Source organism: Mesoplodon mirus (assembly GCF_964341445.2).
Source record: "Mesoplodon mirus genome assembly, chromosome: 3".
Taxonomy (NCBI): Eukaryota; Metazoa; Chordata; class Mammalia; order Artiodactyla; family Ziphiidae; genus Mesoplodon; species Mesoplodon mirus.
The window spans coordinates 66,313,061-66,333,853 of NC_138978.1; the positions used below are offsets into that span (position 1 = coordinate 66,313,061).

The 20,793-nt window shown below is 37.5% G+C and overlaps 1 pseudogene across 1 annotated transcript; it reads right to left on the reverse strand.

Moving 5' to 3' along the window:
* Positions 1-956: 956 nt before the first annotated feature.
* Positions 957-18,074, reverse strand: LOC309799147 (bisphosphoglycerate mutase-like; annotated as a pseudogene). The gene is made up of 5 exons: positions 17,917-18,074; positions 17,025-17,217; positions 15,469-15,605; positions 4,777-4,849; positions 957-1,776 (listed from the first exon to the last, which is right to left on the reverse strand). The product of its transcript is annotated as a bisphosphoglycerate mutase-like (transcript).
* Between the last annotated feature and the right edge of the window lie 2,719 nt (positions 18,075-20,793).

Sequence of the window (20,793 nt, forward strand, 5' to 3'; positions counted from 1 at the left end):
TGTGAATATATCATTTCCCCTGTTCAAGTGAATAAAATTACACCCACTATGTTCTACCTTCCTGCTGACCCGACCTTCAACTTTTAGAGAATTAGGCATGTCTATGTGTTGAAATAAGTACAACTCTTTGTGTTATAGGAAGATAAGAACAGAGACTAATTCAGAAGCCTATACTTAATATTTATGAATCATATGGAAATACTTGGAATGGGTACCATTTTCAGTCACAGAACTTATTTTTAAATTAATTTTAAAGACCCCAAGATTAAAGTTTAAAAAACAAAAACAAAACAAAAAGAGAACATGAACAGCTATAGCTGTCCATATGCTGCTAATTCTAGAGAGGAATTCCACCAAATGTCATGAGGCAAAGGGCCTTGGTGTTTGTTGTTGGTTGTCTTGGAGGAATCCATCAGTGACTCTCCCATTTAATTGGCTGGTCTTAACCTATCAAATCATCTCTTTCCCTAGAGGAAAAGACTAGTAATAAATACTTAAGTTTAGTGTGTTATCTAACGTCCTTTATTATCATCCTAGAAAGTCTCAGTAAATATAAACATGAACTACTTATTGGAGTAAGTAGTGCCTGTCAGTGGTCACTCTATACTGATTTATTGAATGAGGAATACCTTGAACTTGAACTTCACTTGTTGCTCTCCCATCTCGGAAACTAAACTTAAGACATTGATTAAGCCCCACTGGTGTCTAACCTAGTGACTAATTCAAATGGGGCCAGCAGGGGCTAAAGCATAAGGCTTATGGCATTAGTACTCAAGGCACCCTAAAACCTTTACCTGAGCCAACATAACTTACCTACTTACTTATGCAAACTCCACCCCACAGCTTAAATCTGGAAAAATCAGTGGGGGGCGGGGAGGGGGAGGGAGATCAACACCTATAACACACTGCATGTCACTGCTTCTGCAGCCATTCCTAGCCAACACGTGGGAAAGATTTTATTTGTCATCACATTTCACTTTTCCTTGATCCTCTACTTTCTTAATGGCTGCTTGGATAGCCTCTTGGCTGACCAGGAACTGGTGAGGTCCAACAGCATGCAGGTTCTCATCCAGTTCCAGGAGAATGGGGACTCCAGTAGGACAAGTAATGTTGATAATGTCTTTATCTGAGATACCTTCCAGATGTTTCAGGAGTGCCCGGCTGCTATTTCCATGGGCAGACATCAGAATGGTTTTACCACTTAATACTTCAGGAGCAATCCTTTCATTCCAATAAGGAAGGAGTCTCTCCAGAACATCCTTTAAGCTCTCGGATCATGGCAGCTGATCCAAAGGAATGGTGCACACTTTGTACCTCCAGTAGTTGTAGATTTCATGGTAGTAAGGATGGGACTCCTCTATGGGTGTTGGGGTCACAACACCCTCTATGGGTGTTGGGGTCACAGCTCTTTCTCCACAGCCTCACTTGTCCCTCGCCATGATTCAAAGCCATTTGCTCCCTGTTGAGACCCATCAAGGCTCCATAGTGACGCTCATCGAGATGCCAGGAGCTTTCCATGGAAACCCACTCCTGCCCCAGCTCTTCCAGGATCAGCCAGGCTGTGAGGATGGACCAGTTCAGGATGGATATGAACATAAAATCAAACTCAAAGTTTAGTGCTTTGAGTTGCTGCCCACAGTTCTGAGCTTCTTCCATTCTTTCACTGTTAAGTTTTTGATCCACCCAGCTACAAAAACTGTTCTCTTTATCCCAAGCACCCTCTCCATGTCTTAACATAATCAGTTTGTACTTGGATATACTGATGGCTGAGCTTCTCTAGTGCTTTCCAATGGGCCAGTGTTCAGTGACAGCAATATGTCTGCAAAAAGGCCACCAGCGGCAGGCACTCCTCAGAAGTGTTGAGCAGCCAGTGCCTCTCAGGACTCCTCACTGCGGCCAGCGTCGACTCTCTTTTCTAGTCCGGGAGCCAGAAGGGGCAGGTCCTAACAAAAATATTTTCAATATCTTTTAGATGTGAAAAGGACAAATAGAATCACTGATCCAGGACTTTTAGAATATCCATGGTTAAATTTACTTTGAAAACATCAGTTTTCTATTTCAAAAGCCGCCCCTCATTCTGTGATTTGTAACAAAAATTATTAAAACTAGAAGATGCCTCATATATATGATTTTATATTAAAGATCAAATTTCAGATTTTTGCTTCATAAATTACACAACATGCCATTTGGAAAAGGCCAATATTTTGGTTCACTTGTCAATGCTCTCAGTGTTTAATGAAGCAAAGTGTAGCTGTGTTAATATTTTTACTGTGGCACTTGATCATATTTTCATTGGCAGACCCACAGATGGCCATTTTTACTCCAGAAAATATCTGGCTAGATAAATTCTAGTTTTGATCTACTTGTTGTTCACATATGTTTGGAAATCTCTGCTGCCTTTGCTTTTTACAATGAAAGCTTTTATAATGAAATATTTACATTGACTTCTTAGCTTTTTTGAAAGCCCTCCCCAGTCTGCATCTCAACTTATCTTTCCAAACTTTATTTTACTGTTCCCTTCGTATGTCCTCTGCTTTAGCTAAGTTGAACTGATCATCATTCTATATGAAAATCTGTCATTGTTCCTTCATTCCTGGGCCTCCCTTCACTGGAATTTTCCTGACGTCCAACAACTCACCCTAACCCTTATCTCAAGCATTATTGCCACCTATTAAAGTACCATGTGTCCAAAAGGACTAATCTCCAAAATATATAAACAGCTCATGCAGCTCAGTATTAAAAACAAACAAACAAACAAACAAAAAAACAACCCAATTAGAAAATGGGCAGAAGACCTAAATAGACATTTCTCCAGAGAAGACATACAGATGGCCAAGAGGCACATGAAAGGATGCTCAACATCACTAATTATTAGAGAAATGCAAATCAAAACTACAATGAGGTATCACTTCACACCAGTCAGAATGGGCATCATCAGAAAGTCTACAAACAATTAGTGCTGGAGAGGGTATGGAGAAAAGGGAATGCTCTTGCACTGTTGGTGGGAATGTAAATTGATATAGCCACTATGGAGAACAGTATGGAGGTTCCTTAAAAAACTAAAAAAGGAATTACCATATGACCAGCAATCCCACTTCTGGGCATATACCCAGAGAAAATCATAATTCAAAAAGACACATGCACCCCAATGTTCATTGCAACACAATTTACAATAGCCAGGTCATGGAAGCAACCTAAATGTCCACTGACAGACAAATGGATAAAGAAGATGTGGTACATATATACAATGGAATATTACTCAGCCATAAAAAAGAATGAAATTAGGTCATTTGTAGAGACATGGATGGACATAGAGACTGTCATACAGAATGAAGTAAGTGAGAAAGAGAAAAACAAATATTGTATATTAATGCATATATGTGGAATCTAGAAAAATGGTACAGATGAACCAGTTTGCAAGGCAGAAATAGAGACACAGATGTAGAAGACAAACGTATGGACACCAAGGGGAGAAATCGGGGGTGGGAGTGGTGATGGGATGAATTAGGATATTGGGATTGACATATATACACTAATATGTATAAAATAGATAGCTAATAAGAAACTGCTGTATAAAAAAATAAATTAAAGTTTAAAAAATAAAATAAAGTCCCATATGTCTAATCTTTCAACTCCATAAGTGCTGCACTAACTTTTGCAGAATTTTTTCCTTCCTTGAGCTCTGGAAGTATGGCCTTATTTCTTAGGACAAATTTCTGTTTACAAACTGTAAGCTTCTTGTTATCTTTCTCCTTTCAGAGTACTTATTCACATACTCTCACTACAACTATTCAGCAATATTGTCACCTCCTTTCTTCCTTTTCCTGACCCCTCTACTTTGCATCAATCTTTACAACTCTCCTTTCTCTTTTTTAACTTGAACTTCATGGCACTCTTAATATTATTCATACCCCCTAGAGCTTATTTCTTTATTTTAAGCCCAACTTTGAATGAATCAATACATCTTCCCTGTGCCTTATCTTCTGCTCTGTGGAAAAAAAAAAAAAAAAAGTAGAAGCCACCAGATAGTCTCCCTGATCCACCTACATGCATCCCATTTTACTAGTAAAGAATTGTTCTGCGTGTGCCAGTCTGAAGAAAATCTCCCCACCTGGCTGTAGATCCCATCTACTCCTTTAGTCACAAGTACTTTATCCTTCTCTGACAATTCTATCCTTTCTCTCATACATTCAACTTCTTCTCATTGCCCCAGAGATCTTAAACATAGTCAAATTTATTTAATTAGTTAAACAAACAAAGAAAAACACAAATCCAAGCTTTATTCTCCCTTTCCTTCCTCTCCAGTTACAGGGTCATCTCTCTTCTCTCATTTATAGCCAGAAGGTCAGATAGTGAACTACACTCAAGGTCACGATTTCTTTTGTTCCTACTCACTGCCCTACTCAAGCTAACATACCTTCAATCATCATGATTCCATGAAGTAATTTTCACCAGTGTGACTAATGATTTCATGTTGATAAAGATAATGGATATGTTTAAAGTACTTATTTCATATCTTTGTAGTATTTGAGCCAATTAACCACTGTCTTAAAACACTTTCCTTCCCTTCATTTCCATGACATGATTTCTCCTAGTTTTCTCGTAACCCTCTGCCTGCTCCTTCCCTGTCTCATTTGTCATCTCACCCTCCTTTACCTAGCCATTAAATTTAGAGTTCCTCAAGGTTCAATCCAAAACCTTCTCGTCTCTCACTTAATATTCTCTTCATAGGTAATCTCAACCACACTCAGAGGGGTAATCACCATCAATGCTCACCTCTGCCTCAGATTTCTCCCCTGAGCTAGACCTACTACTCTGAGTCTTAGCCAGTCTATTTTCCACACCATAGCTAGAGAGAGATTTAAAAAATCAGAATCTGAAATTGTCTTTCCAGACCCTCTCCTCCAAATTCTCCACTCCTGATTAAATTTCTTCAATCCTTTCCCTTTGGGATCTTCCCACACTAGGCTTTCTTCACTTCAATCACTCAGGCCTCATTTTGGTTCATAGTGATCACCATGATTTCTCCAACTACTAGTAATTTACACATGCTGTTTCTTTTTTCCTAGATGCTCTCCTCTTCTCCCTTTAACTTAAGTACAACTCATCCTTCAAATTTCAGCTAAAATAGAACTTTGTCAAGGAAGATTGTCCTGACCTTTCTGACTAGAAGACCCCCTCACTTACGTACGGCATATCTCTCCTTCACACCACTTAGCAGAATTGTCAACTTTTCTCTGATAGTGAGATTATTAGATTAATATCTCGCTTCCTTCCCAAGGGCAGTTACCTGGTCTTTCTTTTCTTGAAAATAAATTCCCAATATCTAGAACAGAGCCTAATATAAAATGGTAGTTCAATAAATATTTGGTTGGTGCTTCCCTGGTGGTGCAGTTGTTGAGAGTTTGCCTGCCGATGTAGGGGACATGGGTTCATGCCCCAGTCTGGGAAGATCCCACATGTCACGAAGTGGATGGGGCCGTGAGCCATGGCCGCTGAACCTGCGTGTCCAGAGCCTGTGCTCCACAACAGGAGAGGCAACAACAGTGAGAGGCCCGCATACCAAAAATAAATAAATAAAAATAAATAAATAAATAAATAAATAAATTTTTGGTCAATGAATAAATGAATACATGATGCATTCCTCTTTCAGTATACATCACTCATCAAAATATACTATACACCTTGCCCTTAATAAGAGTTTTACAAGTAGTTATTGTATTGTATTAAGTGATATATCAAATATTAAGTGATATATATCATATATTCAACTATATTTATATATGGTATATAATATGTATTTATATATATTTGAATGATTGAATGCTATTTAAAAGAAAACATAAATAGAGTAGAATCTGTAACTCTGAACAACATATTGATATTCAATTCAACTCTGTTCATGATTATTTCCATACCATTTTGTGTGGTATTTGAACAAGAGCCATGGCAATTGGTTTTCTTTTGGATTAAGAAATTTTCAATAATGTCCTTCAGCTCATTTATTAGAACATCTGATTAAGGTTGGCTGTAGCAGTTTCTGTTTATATTGAAATGTCACTTTGTTGTCCCTTTTAGACTGACATGAATTGACTAATCATTTACATTTTACATTATATTAAACTCCAAGTTCTTTGAATGAAATAGCTAGTAGTGTCATACTTTTGGAGTGTGGTTTTGATGAATATATTTGTCCTACTCCCTAGGAAAAAAAATGGTTATAAAAGCTCAATATAACATTATTCATTTTCCTGGCTTACCCCACACCTTGTTTTTGAGAGCAGCATGCATAAAACAGTAACAAAAATGTTATATTTTAAGGATGATTCATTTTAACACATTTTGAAGTAATCATTAGTTTGTGATCTCTTATTAATAGAGGAGATGCAAAAACTACAAGCAATAACCACTAATTAAAGTCACTGATGAGAGAAATTTGAAAGAAACACTTTACGTTTTCTTTGGAAGAAAATTCAGAAGTATGGCAGGGCTCTGGTTAAGTTTACAAATTTTACCTAGTCCCGGATATCTAATATCCAAATTGTACATTCTATATTAATCACTATTTCTAATTAAGGTTTGAAAATATAATATTGCCTTTTTATTAAACAAAAATGAATGTTGATTTCCACTAATTAAAAAGGAACTTATTATCACAGGATGGGGTTCAAGGGAATTCTAAAATATTTGCCAGGTTGATTTTGTAATAAATATTTTAATACAAACATCAATGAAATTATATTAAACAATTAAAATGAATGATTAACAAAAAGCACTTTACTTCTTATCTAATTATAAAGTAACAATCTCCTGACTGGTCTTTCTGCCTACAGTCTGGCTATATCTAAGCTCTACTCCTCCTTGCAAGCAGAATGGGCTTTCTACATGCTAAGCAGATTGTGTCTTTTTCTTTGTTCAAGTTCTTTGATTTCTCCCCTAGCATTTAAAAGAAAGTCTAATGTCTTCAATTAAAAACCCTGGACCTTCATGATCCAGATAGAACCTGTCTCTCATTCCAGCTTTAGTTAAAGCCATTTATAGAAACACACACACACACACACACACACACACACCCTCTCCCTCCAGGCAATGGAACTGCCTACATTTCCCAAATGCTTTATATTGTTCCTTTCTCTGGTCATTCATAGGGTGTTTGTACTACAGGAGAAAGCCTCTCCCTTTCTTCACCTAATTCCTGCTTATTTTTCAAAGCATTTTCCAAATTAAACTGAATATAATACAGTTAAAATATCACCTCTTGAAGGATGCCAACTCCTGATGCTCCAGTTTCTTTTAGGACCCCAGTGCACTTTGCAGTAAACCTCAGTCACAAGACTTTATAACTATAAGCATCAATTTGCTTGTCTGACTTTTGGCAAAAATGTGTATACTTTGAGGACTAAATTTTCTTTAATTTAGTACCTGCTGGCCCCTGACATACCAAATTCACTTGCCAAATACTTATCTATCTGGTGTGATGTGGCAGTCCCTTAGGTTAGAGCTACAGACACAGAGCTTAAAGACACATGGACCCCATCCCTGGGGAGTGGATCATGCATAGATAAACAGTAGAGACTCAATACTTAGTTGCTAATTGAATTAATAAACAAAGAAATCTCAATTCTGAAAACTGTCTAAAGAGAAAGCTAAAAACTTTAATTACAAAATGGTGAGAATGACAAATTATTACAATTTATTACAATATATGATTAAATGCATGCACTCTAAATCACTGACTGTGTTACACAAATTTAAGTTAACTGCATGAACTAAAATTGAAACTCAGCTCCTCTCCTTCTTTGCCATTTACTCATTCCTATGATAAATGGCATATGGAATATTTTGTTTATTGGGATCTTTGGTTTCAAGGATCATGTCCTACCCAGCCACCTTGTTGATATCTCCTTCCTAATCTGGCAGTGTAAACGTCAAAGACTAAGACAAAAGCATTAGTCTGATTTCTAACTTGGAAGCTTCATAGAGAATTTTAGCATTGGTGGTAGAAACAGAGATTGGTGTTGGGTGGGGACAGAAATAACTTTATGCTGCCCCGGCTAATTACTGACTCCACAGGCAAATGAAACACTTGTTACTGGCAACTTTCCAAGCCTACCCATAGTAGATATTTGTGACATTTACTAATATGTCCAAAACTATTAATGTTGCATGTCAACACCACTTTTGCCTACTTCAATACCAACTACCATCTGCTTTGCTCATTTGTCAAGAACAAAGCTTTTGTCCCAGAGTGTGCTGGCAGCTGCTCTGTCAATGGAAGGATTACCACTCAAATACCAGCTTTCTATCAGGATACCCCTTGGTTGAGGATTTGTCTCCAGAACAAAAGGGTTGCTACTTCCAGAGTACATCCAAAACAATGTGCAACGTGTAGTATCAGGGAGAAGCAATCTTGTTACTTAAGGTAAACTTGATGGGGAAATTACTGTGGGCATCACCTGAGGGTCCACTATGGTCGATTTTTCTATCAATGACTGGAGGACACATTTGATTCATTTCAGCCCAAAAGCATTCTCTAAAGTGTTATAGATGTGTTTAACATCATTCTTAAGAGAAGGGAGACAGGCAATTTGCTTTATCTGTTTCAAAATAGTATTATTCTTACTGTGCAACTCAGGTAACTCTACCATTAGGTGTTACATAGATATTTGAATGGGTTTCCTGATATAATTCGAGAGAGATTTTGATGAAACTGGTCAGCAATAACCTCTTTGGTTGGTTAATTTTACAAAAAATGCCTGTGAACATTTTCTTAAAAATGAAATTGTAATAGAAAAAAGATGCACTCACATAAAGTACCTTGTAAAATGTGTTTAACTGGAACTTCGGGGATTCTTTTTCTCTTTGTACATTTTTGGATGACTGGGACAGGATACAGAATATTTTTCTGAGTTATTTTATCCTTTCAGGGCAGAGATACAAAAAATCTTAATCAAAGTTCCTGTATATTGTGTGGCAAGGTGCCCTATGAGGATACAGAAGCAAGTAACTCCACATATTGCATAGATCTTGAAATGAGGGGAACTCCATGCTACCGAAAACTTATTTAAAAAAAAAAAATCTGGCATTGTTCCTAGAGCTTCTGGCTTTGTGCCACTTAATGAAACACTCATGATAGATGAGCACTCTCCCTGTCATGCCTATAAAGGAATGCTTGATGATTTTATTAACATAGGCAATATTGAAACCTCTCTTTGATGAACATTCTAATAAGGATGCCCTCTATGCTAGCAAAAGTTCAGGCAAATAACAAGGAAGAACAAATAGATGAAAGGAGACATCACAACATTGCAACACATGACAGGTATCTGACTTCAATAATCATGTGCTCTGAAACAGTATGCAATATATAGAATTATGTATAGCAATATATTATATATATAGGCCCAAAGAAAGAGAAATTCTGATTTTCAACTTGCAACTGGCAATGGTACAAAAATGTAGTCCCCCTTACGAAGCAATATCTTGATTTTGAGAATTTGTGTTATTTAAATCACAATCCGAATTTTTTTTTTTATTTTAGTATCTTATTGTAGTTGAAAATTTCTTCACTGGAATTAGCAAGTGAAACACAAAATGAGCTAAGAAAAGTTTCACTTGTTCAGAGAGAAACCAACAAACCAATTCAGGAGTCTACAGAAATCATGGCAGTCTAGACATGGAAATTTTTGCCTAAAGTCTATTGTTATTTAGGTGAAAACTTTAGACTTGGTGGTTAGCTGTTAATAAGGAATATTCTGGAAATGAGGGAATTGCAAATGTGCAAATGCCATACCTGTTTGTGTTTGACCTGCCTTTTCATTGCAAAACTATTAATGTTGCATGTCAACACCAGTTTTGCCTACTTCAATACCAACTGCCATCTGCTTTGCCCATTCCTGCCAATCCCTTACTATCTAGTTTAAAAGTCATACATTAATTTTTTAAACATCTTTATTAGAGTATAATTGCTTTACAATGGTGTGTTAGTTTCTGCTTTATAACAAAGTGAATCAGCTATACATATACATATATCTCCATATCTCCTCCCTCTTGCATCTCCCTCCCACCCTCCCTATCCCACCCCTCTAGGTGGTCACAAAGCACAGAGCTGATTTCCCTGTGCTGTGTAGCTGCTTCCCAACAGCTATTTTACATTTGGTAGTGTATATATGTCCATGCCACTCTCTCACTTCGTCCCAGATTACCCTTCCCCCTCCCGGTGTCCTCAAGTCCATTCTCTAAGTCTGCATCTTTATTCCTGTCCTGCCTCTTGGGTCTTCAGAACCCCCCCCCTTTTTTTTTTAGATTCCATATATATGTGTTAGCATACGGTATTTGTTTTTCTCTTTCTGACTTACATCATACATTCTTGGAAGCCTCCTTTAAACCCCACAGCTGCCTCTTGATATACTCCTCTAACTTTATCTTCTTTATATCACCTCTTATACTGTACTTAAATTGCCTGTTTACTTGCTTGCCACAATGAGATTATGACCTCCTAGAGGACAGAACAGTTGTCCTATTTGAAATTATAGCTCAGAGTTTAAAACCTAACAAACATAATATTTTTGAATGAATACATTAATGAAGATATAAATGAATATCTGCATTCATTATATAAGCCAATAGTGACTTATAAAATCATATTTAAAATATGTTCTGAAGTAACACACATATTTCAGGAACTATTATAGAGTTGAAGTGAAACATTTATTTGACTATAAAATAACTGATCATAATGCATTCGGCCTCTTTGGAATATCAAATACACATGTTTGTATGGGTTATATATATATATATATATATATATATATATATATATATATATATACTTTTTTCTATATCTCCCATATATCGTAATAGGTATTTATATAGATAGATAGATATAGATGATATAGATATATCTTCATCAAAATCTCTGCAATATTAGCATTTATTATACCACAAAACTTATGACATATTTACTCTCTTGGACATGGACATCCAGAAAAATCTTATTTATCTCAGCTCTATAAAAATGAAATATATTGAATAATATTTTATTTTATCCCAAAACAAAACATAAAAGTCTTGAAAGATACACATTTTAAGAAATAAATTCTTATTTGGTTAAATCCAAGTAACTCTTTAAGTTCAGTTTTAGCCATAATTAGAGAATTTAATTGTTGTTTCTTTTCTTTGGATAGGATTGTTGTGTCAATATAAAAATACTTATATATTATTCATTTCAGAGCTTACACTGAATTTTAGTGAGAAAGGAAATTCTTTTTTAGCAAAAGTTATGAGTTTAATTATAAAATATATAATATTTTGAAGACATTACACTGGAGGTACAAGTTTATGATATGATACAATAAAAATTTGATGAATGTATATGATACTAAATGCATTAATTAGATTTGTGTGTTATACCATACATTTGTAAATATATAATTTACAATGTTGCCAATTACATTAGTAAAACCATTCATCTTTTTTTTTTTTTTTTTTTTTTGCGGTAGGCGGGCCTCTCACTGTTGTGGTCTCTCCCGTTGTGGAGCACAGGCTCTGGACACGCAGGCCCAGCGGCCATGGCTCATGGGCCCAGCCGCTCCGCAGCACGTGGGATCCTCCCGGACCGGGGCACGAACCCATGCCCCCTGCATCAGCAGGCGGACTCTCAACCACTGCGCCACCAGGGAAACCCAAAACCATTCATCTTTGACAAACAATTTGTGTACATTAGCTTCTTTTGTCTTTTTAACTATTCCTTTGAATTACTCTTGGAAAATATTTACTTTACTTTTGGAGACTTGATATAGTATATGTATTAAAATATTTTCAAAATAAATACAAAAACACAAAACAATAATTTATATATTCAGTCTTGTTCTATCATTAAAAATAATATCAATTTCACTATTAATTCAAATTATATCTGTAAACAATCATACTATTTCAGTTCATGATTTCAATGATTCATCTTATGAAGAAAGTATATTTCCCTCAAGGTCATAGGTTAAGTCTATAATACCGAGGTTTTCAAAATATTTGAAATCTGATTCAACATTTTGTGAACTTAGAAATACTCTACTATTAGGTTTGTAGCAGAATTTTTCTTTTTGTTGACTATCAAAGATGATATCTTTGTTAGTTACATTACTCTGCATTTATACAAAGGCTGTTTAAAATTTAAGGTAGGGGTAGTAGACACAAATGTATTTAACAAGGTCATTTTTCAAATTTGAAGAGTTCCAGCACTTTGCAATGCATCAAAAAGCAATTTGTAATTGACAGTTTTCTTACCTAGAGTGTTTCTCAGTCAAGAGATTGTTCTCCAAAGACAGTCAGCTGGGTAAATGTCAGAAGCACAAAAAGTAAATTATAGTACAAATAGTGTTGATATTTCTATGAAATGGAAAAAAAGCATATTTATTTTTAAAATATAGAATTTTATTTAAAACAAGTGAAAACTTTCTATTGTGACCTTTACAAGATTCCAAACAGTGACGAATTTGGTCATTACAAATAACCTTTTCCAGAAAGAGCTTTACCATTTGGGACTTTCATTTGGTAATATATGTGAATTAATTTCCTTTCTACAAAATAACTCATGATATTAAACTTTTTATGAGATATTTTATCCCTAAGATTACAGTTTTAAACAAATTTTAGAAGGGAAAAAAAGTAAGGGAGCAGCTATATGATAGCCTATCATTTTAACTTGTATGGGGGGAATTATTAAGTCATTTTCTCATTTCTTCCTTCTGTAGAGAATGATATTGTACTTTTGTGAGCTTTGTGGGTAATTAAGTCTCACAACATTCTTAAAGAGCTTAGTAGAATTCTATTCAGAAGATTCACTCTAAAGCAGTTTCCAACTTAATAGATGGGATTCTCTGCATTGTTAAATCATTTGTTTGGAATCTGGTATTCCTTTTCACCATACAAATAATATGATGTATGGTGGTTTAAAGTAGTTTTCCAAGTTAGTCTTCACTATTTTTTTTTTAACTCTTGGGTACCCAAAGAGAACGTGTGTGTGTGTGTGTGTGTGTGTGTGTATTCTAGAATATATAAAATTATATAAAATTATGAAGATAAATTTAAAAGTGGGCAAATATTATTACCCACTCTCAGTAGCTTGCATAATAACATCTCTATTAGAATATGAGTTCCAGTCCCAATCTAGAATTATAAGACCACAAACTGACCCACTGCACCTGACAAAAATGTTCTTTTTCTTCAGTCCCACATCTCTAAGACACTGAAAACCAAGAAGACCATAGTTCTGTTTCAATGATTGGATTTTCTCATTTTACGACAGGATTTCTGAAAGGCAGAGGAAGGGAATGCATAGCAACACATAAGGGATTAAGGTGCACTAAAAGACCAGGTCTCTTTCCCTAGTTTAAAGTCCTTGTCAAATTAGTCCTGAGTTTTTTTCACCTTTCCATCTCTTTCCTCCCAGGAACACTGTCCCTGCCATCTTCTCCATGGTTAGCCAGCCACTTAATTGCAAACTCTATGGACTACTGGGAAAATAGAATACTTTATACCAGGCTGTCTACAAAACCTGATAGGGAATGGTGAGTGTCCCCAGAAAGCTAACACATAATAAGGAGTGTGACATTAGCACTTTTCAAAAACTCTTTAAGAATTATTAATAAAAATTATATCAGGGGCCTCCCTGGTGGCGCAGTGGTTGAGAGTCCGCCTGCCAATGCAGGGGATACGGGTTCGTGCCCCGGTCTGGGAGGATCCCATATGCCGCGGAGCGGCTGGGCCCGTGAGCCATGGCCGCTGGGCCTGCGCGTCCGGAGCCTGTGCTCCGCAACGGGAGAGGCCACAACAGTGAGAGGCCTGCATACCGCGAAAAAAAAAAAAAAAAAAATTATATCAGTATTCTTTGGAAAGTAGAAAAGACTAGATTTAGACCTTGCTTCCCAGTTATATATGAATGGCAATGAACTTCTCTGACCACTGTATCTAAAATGGTAGCCACAGATTCGATCCTCTAATTCTGCTTTGTAACCTTTATCATTACTGATATATTTGTTTTCTGCTCCTTGCACTAGAGTAAAAGCTTCAGTGATGCAGATATGTTTGTTCTGTGTAAGTTTGTGTGGTATTCTCAGGTGTTAGAACAGTGACTAGCATACAGTAGGTACTAGATAAATATTTGTTGAGTGAATGAACAAATAAATGAATACTAATTCAAAGACTTAATTGCTTTGAAACGTGACTCCCTTGACAATACATGCTTATATACATTGCAAATAAGAACAAACTATCTCTTAATGGGAAGACAGTTTTAGACACCTGCTTAATGACTGCTTTGCACATACATTTCCTGTATGAACTGGTTTCTCCTAATCCAAGTCTCCTTCCACAGCAGTTGTTAGGCTTCCCTCTTTCTCACCAGACCTGACTTCAAAGCCACAATTCAAATAGGCCACCTGTTTTCTCTGCTTCACAAATTAGATACTACATGGTTCAAAGCTGAAAAGGAGCATAACAAAGTGGATGAGAGACAAAAAGGATAAAAATCAGAGCTTGAAAAAAGAAAATTAGAAAATGTCCATAATATACATAAATTGCACTACACTGCAGAAAGTGATTATTTGCTCATCTAGTCTCTTCAGATCCTGAAATGCTGAGATAATTCTACATACATTTTACCCATGAGTGTGTCCAAGAAGACTGTGAGAGTCACAGAGGTGATAATACAGCCTACTATGGGTGGTAGTGGCCAAGCCATTAAAACATTTCTTGGTTCCTTTGTATCAGAGACAAACAGGATACTCATGCCTACAGAAAATATGTCCCCTTATTAGAACACAAAAGACGCATGAAACCATAAAATATTATTAATTTTACAATGCTATTATTTAACAGAGATGATATGGAAATTAAGCTTTACCTGATAGAATACTACCTGAAAGTTAATTTGTTTGAGGGAATTAGTCTAATTCCACATAGGATTTCAGGTGTAATAATGAAACACATACACTAAAAATCAAAGGTAAAAGGGTAATAATGAATCAGAATCAGGAAACTGTGAAAGGAGTTTAAAGGCCAGAGTTAAATATAACTATCAAATTTGATTCAGTTTAGTCACAATTCCCACAAATGTTAGTTAGGCACCAATTAATACCAATGCAAAAATAAGATGAGGTAATGAACATGATGAAAACACTAACTTCAATTCCATAAACTTAGTTTTAAGCATCTGAGATATTCCAGGCTCTATTAAGAAGCATTGAGGATCCAAAGACAACTACCCTACTGAAACTTAGCACCTGGCCATCATGCCACTTCTAGCTCTATTAGAATTTATTTTCACTTTCTCTTTATTTTTTTTATTTTTACATTTTAAAATTATTTCATAGACATGTAATCACCTACTATGTTTGATATTATTATACTGGTTAAATATGTCAAAGTCTCATGTACTCTAATTGTTTTGCTTTAACTATGAATACTTACATCTTGAGTACAAGAATACAGTCTAACCTTAAATCAATACACTTCTCAAAAGAATCAGGTGTTTTGTGAGATTTTATATCTAGAACCATACTCTGATTTGAAAACACGTTTCCAGTGAAATGATGGACATATGTAATCTAAAAAATAAAAATTCAGAGAAGATAATAAGTGCCTGTGAAATGCACACATATTTTCAAGGTGTTGGACTAAAAATCCAGTACAATGGGGTTTAGATTGCAGCTTAAAATAATAGTTACTACTCAGTGGGAATCTATTTTATAGCAAGAGGTATTCTAGGTGCTTTAGACACTCTGTCTCTAATCTAATCTTGAAAAAATTCCTGGGGATTACATATCATTTATCTGATTTTATATAAGGTGAATTTAGGCTTGGGGAAGGGGTTAAGACTTGCTAGAGATCAGGTAAAACTAGAACAGCTGGGGTTTCAATTCTCAAGGGTTTCTCAACACTTCAAAGTCTGCTCTTTCCAGTAAAGTAGGCTGACTCTCAATCCTTAATTGACTGAACTAATCAAAAATGACACAGAATTACTTAAGGCTGCCCCTTTAAAATGCTCCTTCATGATGCTGAGCCTACCAATCAAGTAGGATCTTACCGTTTAAATACTCCAGAACACGTCAGCATTTTTGCATTTTTAGAAATAGTTTGTGTTGTAGCATTATTATTTACTTACCTGTTTTGGCTCTTTTACTAAATTATATTATAGAATACTGACATCAAGTTTAATAATATATTAGGATAAAAATATGGAAGCCTGTGTTAAGTCTTTATACCTTGGCAAACTCAGCATATCAAAAGGATATTTACATATTAGTTTATCACAGCAAAACTCAATACTGATTATATAATCTTTTTTTTTTTTTTTTTTTTTTTTTTTTTTTTTATGGTACGCGGGCCTCCCACTGTTGTGGCCCCTCCCGTTGCGGAGCACAGGCTCCGGACGCGCAGGCTCAGTGGCCATGGCTCACGGGCCCAGCCGCTCCGCGGCATGTGGGATCCTCCCAGACCGGGGCACGAACCCGTGTGCCCTGCATCGGCAGGTGGACTCTCAACCACTGTACCACCAGGGAAGCCCTGATTATATAATCTTAAGAGCCTTCTTTTTTCTAAGCCTCACTAGATCACAAAGGTGCTCTAGCTCATGCGTCTACTAAGGACATTATATATATATATATATATATATATATATATATATATATCTTCAAACAGGAAGGGACATTTCTAGTTGGCCTTATCTGTAGACACACAAATCTCCCCCAATATGGACAGTCTTCCTGTGGTTGTGTTACAAGAGTCCTCCTACCCAGTGTCATTTGAGCCTGTAGAAGGAGACTGAGTTTCGTTCAGAAGCAAAGGAAAGCTTTATTCTTTGATCAAAGAATGGAGAGGTTCGGGCTAGTGCTCCAGAGTACAAGATCTCCCTGAAAGGCCCTCAGCTGGGCTATTGTATAAGGATCTTGTCAGTGGGGAGGGGGGCGGAGTTCTTGCAAGTCTGGCACAGCTGTGCTGCTGCTGCTTCTGCTCCCAGCACTTACTCCTGATTGCAGTGTCTGACGCAACACCTCTGCACATGGCCCACCACCGCGATCTTGAATCAGTGTGTGCCCAGCACTTGGGAACAGGCGCCTTGGAGCTGAAGTATCCTGTGCAGCCACTTCACACTGGGAACTCTGGTCTGAAGTGCCGGGTACAAGGCCTCTGCACTTGGCACCCCAAGAACAAGTGAAACTAGACGAAGTACAAAGGAAAAGGAAAAAAAAAAGGTTAGACTTTTTTATTTTATTAAAAAATAAAATATTTTATTACCCAGATTCTATATTTCCCAGAGGATAATTAATGGGTTTTGCTGGTGACAAAGCCTTCTGTTGTTTGTCCTGTTCCTCATTTTTGAGAGGCACTGAGGGACGCAGGTCTGCTGATTTGAGGCGTCATCATAACCCAGGTTGAGGAGCGGTACTTGCCAGCTGCTTGTAGACATGTTCGATTGTCCCCAGACCTTAGCCCTGTTTGCCCTGAGCAACAACCTTTTGTCTAACGTTTTGGAGACAAAGGGTACCAGATAATTTAAGATGAATGGTGCAAATATTAGAAGAGAATAATGGTCACATGTCAATTTTTTCCTGAAAATGAAGGTATCTAGGTCTTTTGTAGGCAAAAGTGTGCCCTGATGTTGAGGCTCACTGCCGTGGCCTGAATCTCCCTGGTGATACTTCTGTTGTTTTCCAGAAGAGAAGCTTCAGGTCAGAGAGGGGTTCACAGGAGTAGTCAAGGGGGTCTGTTGCACCAGGTTGTCTCTCTGGACGTTGGGGCTCAGAGGCCCTCTTCACTTGAGTGTGATGTGCCTATAGAGTGATCCCTGCAATTTCAGGGCACAGTAGGTAGTTAGGATTACCAAGTGGGGCCCATTCCACTTAGGAGTGAGCTGACCTTCTGGGCTTTCTGATTTTCCAGGTTTTTAGGTTCACCCAGTCTCCTGGCTGGAAGGGGTGGAGGGCCAGGTCAGTGGATGCAGGCAGCACCTGGTTACCATATTCAGTGAGAGCTTTCAAGGTTTCTCCTATCTCGAGGGCATACTTGAGTTCCATTACAAAGGAGTTAAGGTGTCCCTTCTCTTGGGCATGGGGAGTGGGTCTACCATACCTGAGTTCAAATGCACTTAATTTTAACTTACCCCTTGGGGCTAAATGCATGTGGAGCAAGGCAATGGAAGCAACTTAATCCAATTTTCTTGAGTTTCCTGATGTACCTTGGCTAAGGCCTGTTTCAAGGCCTGATTGGATCTCTCTACTTTCCCTGACAATTGGGGTCTCCAGGCTGAGTGCAAGTTTCATTTTATGTCCAGGGCACTCATCCCCTTTGTCACTTGAGACACAAATGCTGGATCATTATTACTTTGTAGGGATCCTGGGAGCCCAAACCTGCAGATTATTATCTTTAGTGAAACCTTAACCACTTCAGCTGCTGTCTTAGTTCTAGCAGGCAATGCTTCTATCCACCTAGAAAACGTGTCTACCAGCACCAAGCGATACCTGAAATTGCCCAGTACTCTTGACAGGACAGGAAAATCAATCTGCCAGTCTTGGCAAGGATATGTCCCTCTGGTCGGAATGGGCCTTATCTAGTGACCTCTGAGGGGTCTGGTGTTGGGGTCGTTAATCCGACTGATTATACTTTTTATGTCAGGAGTTACCATGACCTCAACTAACCAAGTACATAGGGCTTCCCTCCTGTAGTGAGTTCCTTTTTGAGCCTCCCTGATGGCTTGACAAGCTGCAGTTTGGGGAAAGGAATATTGCCCATGTTCATTAACTAGCCACACATGGCCTCCTAGATCTCTATTGATGCCCCATTTTCAGGCTTTGTCTAATGCTTCCTTTGTGTAGATTGGGGAAGACCCAAATAAGATTTCTATTTCAGGAAGTTTGGAACTAGCACCAAACTCTTAATGGATTCCTCGAAAGACCAAAAGATATAACTGGGGGTCCCCCTTGAATTTGTAACAGCCCATGCTTGAGACAGTCTCTCCTCAGTTAGAATATCCCACAGGAAGTTAGACGGGACCGCCTCCAGTCCAGAGCAGCTTGGCCACGTTAGTTCCTGATCAACTTGGTTCATTAAGGTGTGGCACAGCTGTCTGAGGCCAGGGTGTTCTCTTTCTTCCTTCCAGCTGAAAGGGAGGAGTTTTCAGACTTCCTGCCGGGTGACAGCTAAAAGCTCCAGGAATTCCTACAGGACACTCCAAAGGCCGTGGGCAGGGCTGCTTTATTGAGTTCTTGTCAGCAGGGAGGGGGCAGAGTTCTCTCAGGTCTGCACAGTTGTGTTACTCACAGCACTCCAGATCACAGTGGCAGCACAGTGTCTTTGCACACAGCCTGCAGAGCTAAGGTGTCAGGCACAATGGTTTTACACTAGGAACTCTGGTGTGAAGTGCTGTGTGTAAGGCCTCTGTACCCTACAAGCAAGTAAAACTAGATGAAGCACAAAGGAAAAAAAAAAAGAAAAGGTCAGACTTTATTACCCAGATCCTATTTTTATTTCCTGGGAATTGTGAATGGGCTTTGCTGGTGACTGTCAGCAGAATAAAGTGTCCTCTCCTCCTCCAAAGTTGTCTACAGCCTAATAATCCCTGAAACCTATGATTATGTTATGTTACATGCCAAAGTGGAATTAAGATTGCAGGTGGAATTAAGATGCTAATCAACTGACTTGAGAGTTAATCCTATATTATCCAGGTGGGTCCAGTGTAATAATAAGAGGTATTCAGAGAGAGAGAGAGATGTGACTATGGGGAATGTCAGAGTAAATGTGATAAAGGCGGGACCATCCATTCTTGGCTTTGAAGATAGCAGAAGGGGAGCATGAACAATGGAATGCAGTTAGACTCTAGAAGCTGGAAAGGCACAAAAATGGATTCTCCCCTAGGGCCTCCAAATAAGAATGTAGCCCTTCCAACACTTTGATTTTAGCATAGTGAGACTCATTGTGGACTTCTGAACTATAGAAAAGGAAGCCAATAAATCTGTGTTGTTTTAAGCCACTACGTTTGTGATATTTTGTTACAGCAGCTATAGGAATCTAATACACCTCCCTTGGCTGTTCCTTCTAGGTCAACAGCAATTTTGGTAGATGTCAGAGTATATGGATGTGTTAAATTCAGACTTTCTTTATTATATGTTTTGGCTAGCTCTTGTCCATTGATAGTTCCTTCTTTGGAAGACTAGTAAAGAGATAGTTTCCCATAGTGAAGTTCTGGCCTTGTCCTGTAGCCACAGGTCACATGTATGGATCTTGATTATATGCTTTAATAGCCTGTTTCATTCTTCTCTGTTACTTTTGAACATACTTTCTTAAAAGAATGAATTACTGAATGAATAAGCATAAAAGTAGGCTAAGGTTTATCCTCCTACTCGTACAAGTATGAATTTTTCTTCCCAGGACAAAAGGTTAAGCTTTGTTTTTTCCAATGAATGAAAGGAGTTTCCTTAGCAATTTCCAAATTTGAATTACTTCAATCCTAAATTACTCATGTTTCTAAATTTTAGAGGATGGGTATAAATAAGAACATCAGAGCAAGTTCTTCATCCAAACAATGTTTAGAAGACACAATAAGAATTTCAATTTCTGCATCTATTATCCCAAATGCAATTGTATTCTCCAAACAAATTATATTTCCAAGCTAGATCAGTATTGCTTTTATATTCCAGGAACAGATAGAGTTATATGAGAAGGAAAGGGGAAAAGAATGCATAAAAAGGAAAGTTTTAGCCCTGCCAGTATGTTCTTCAGTTTGTGCAATGTCTAGAT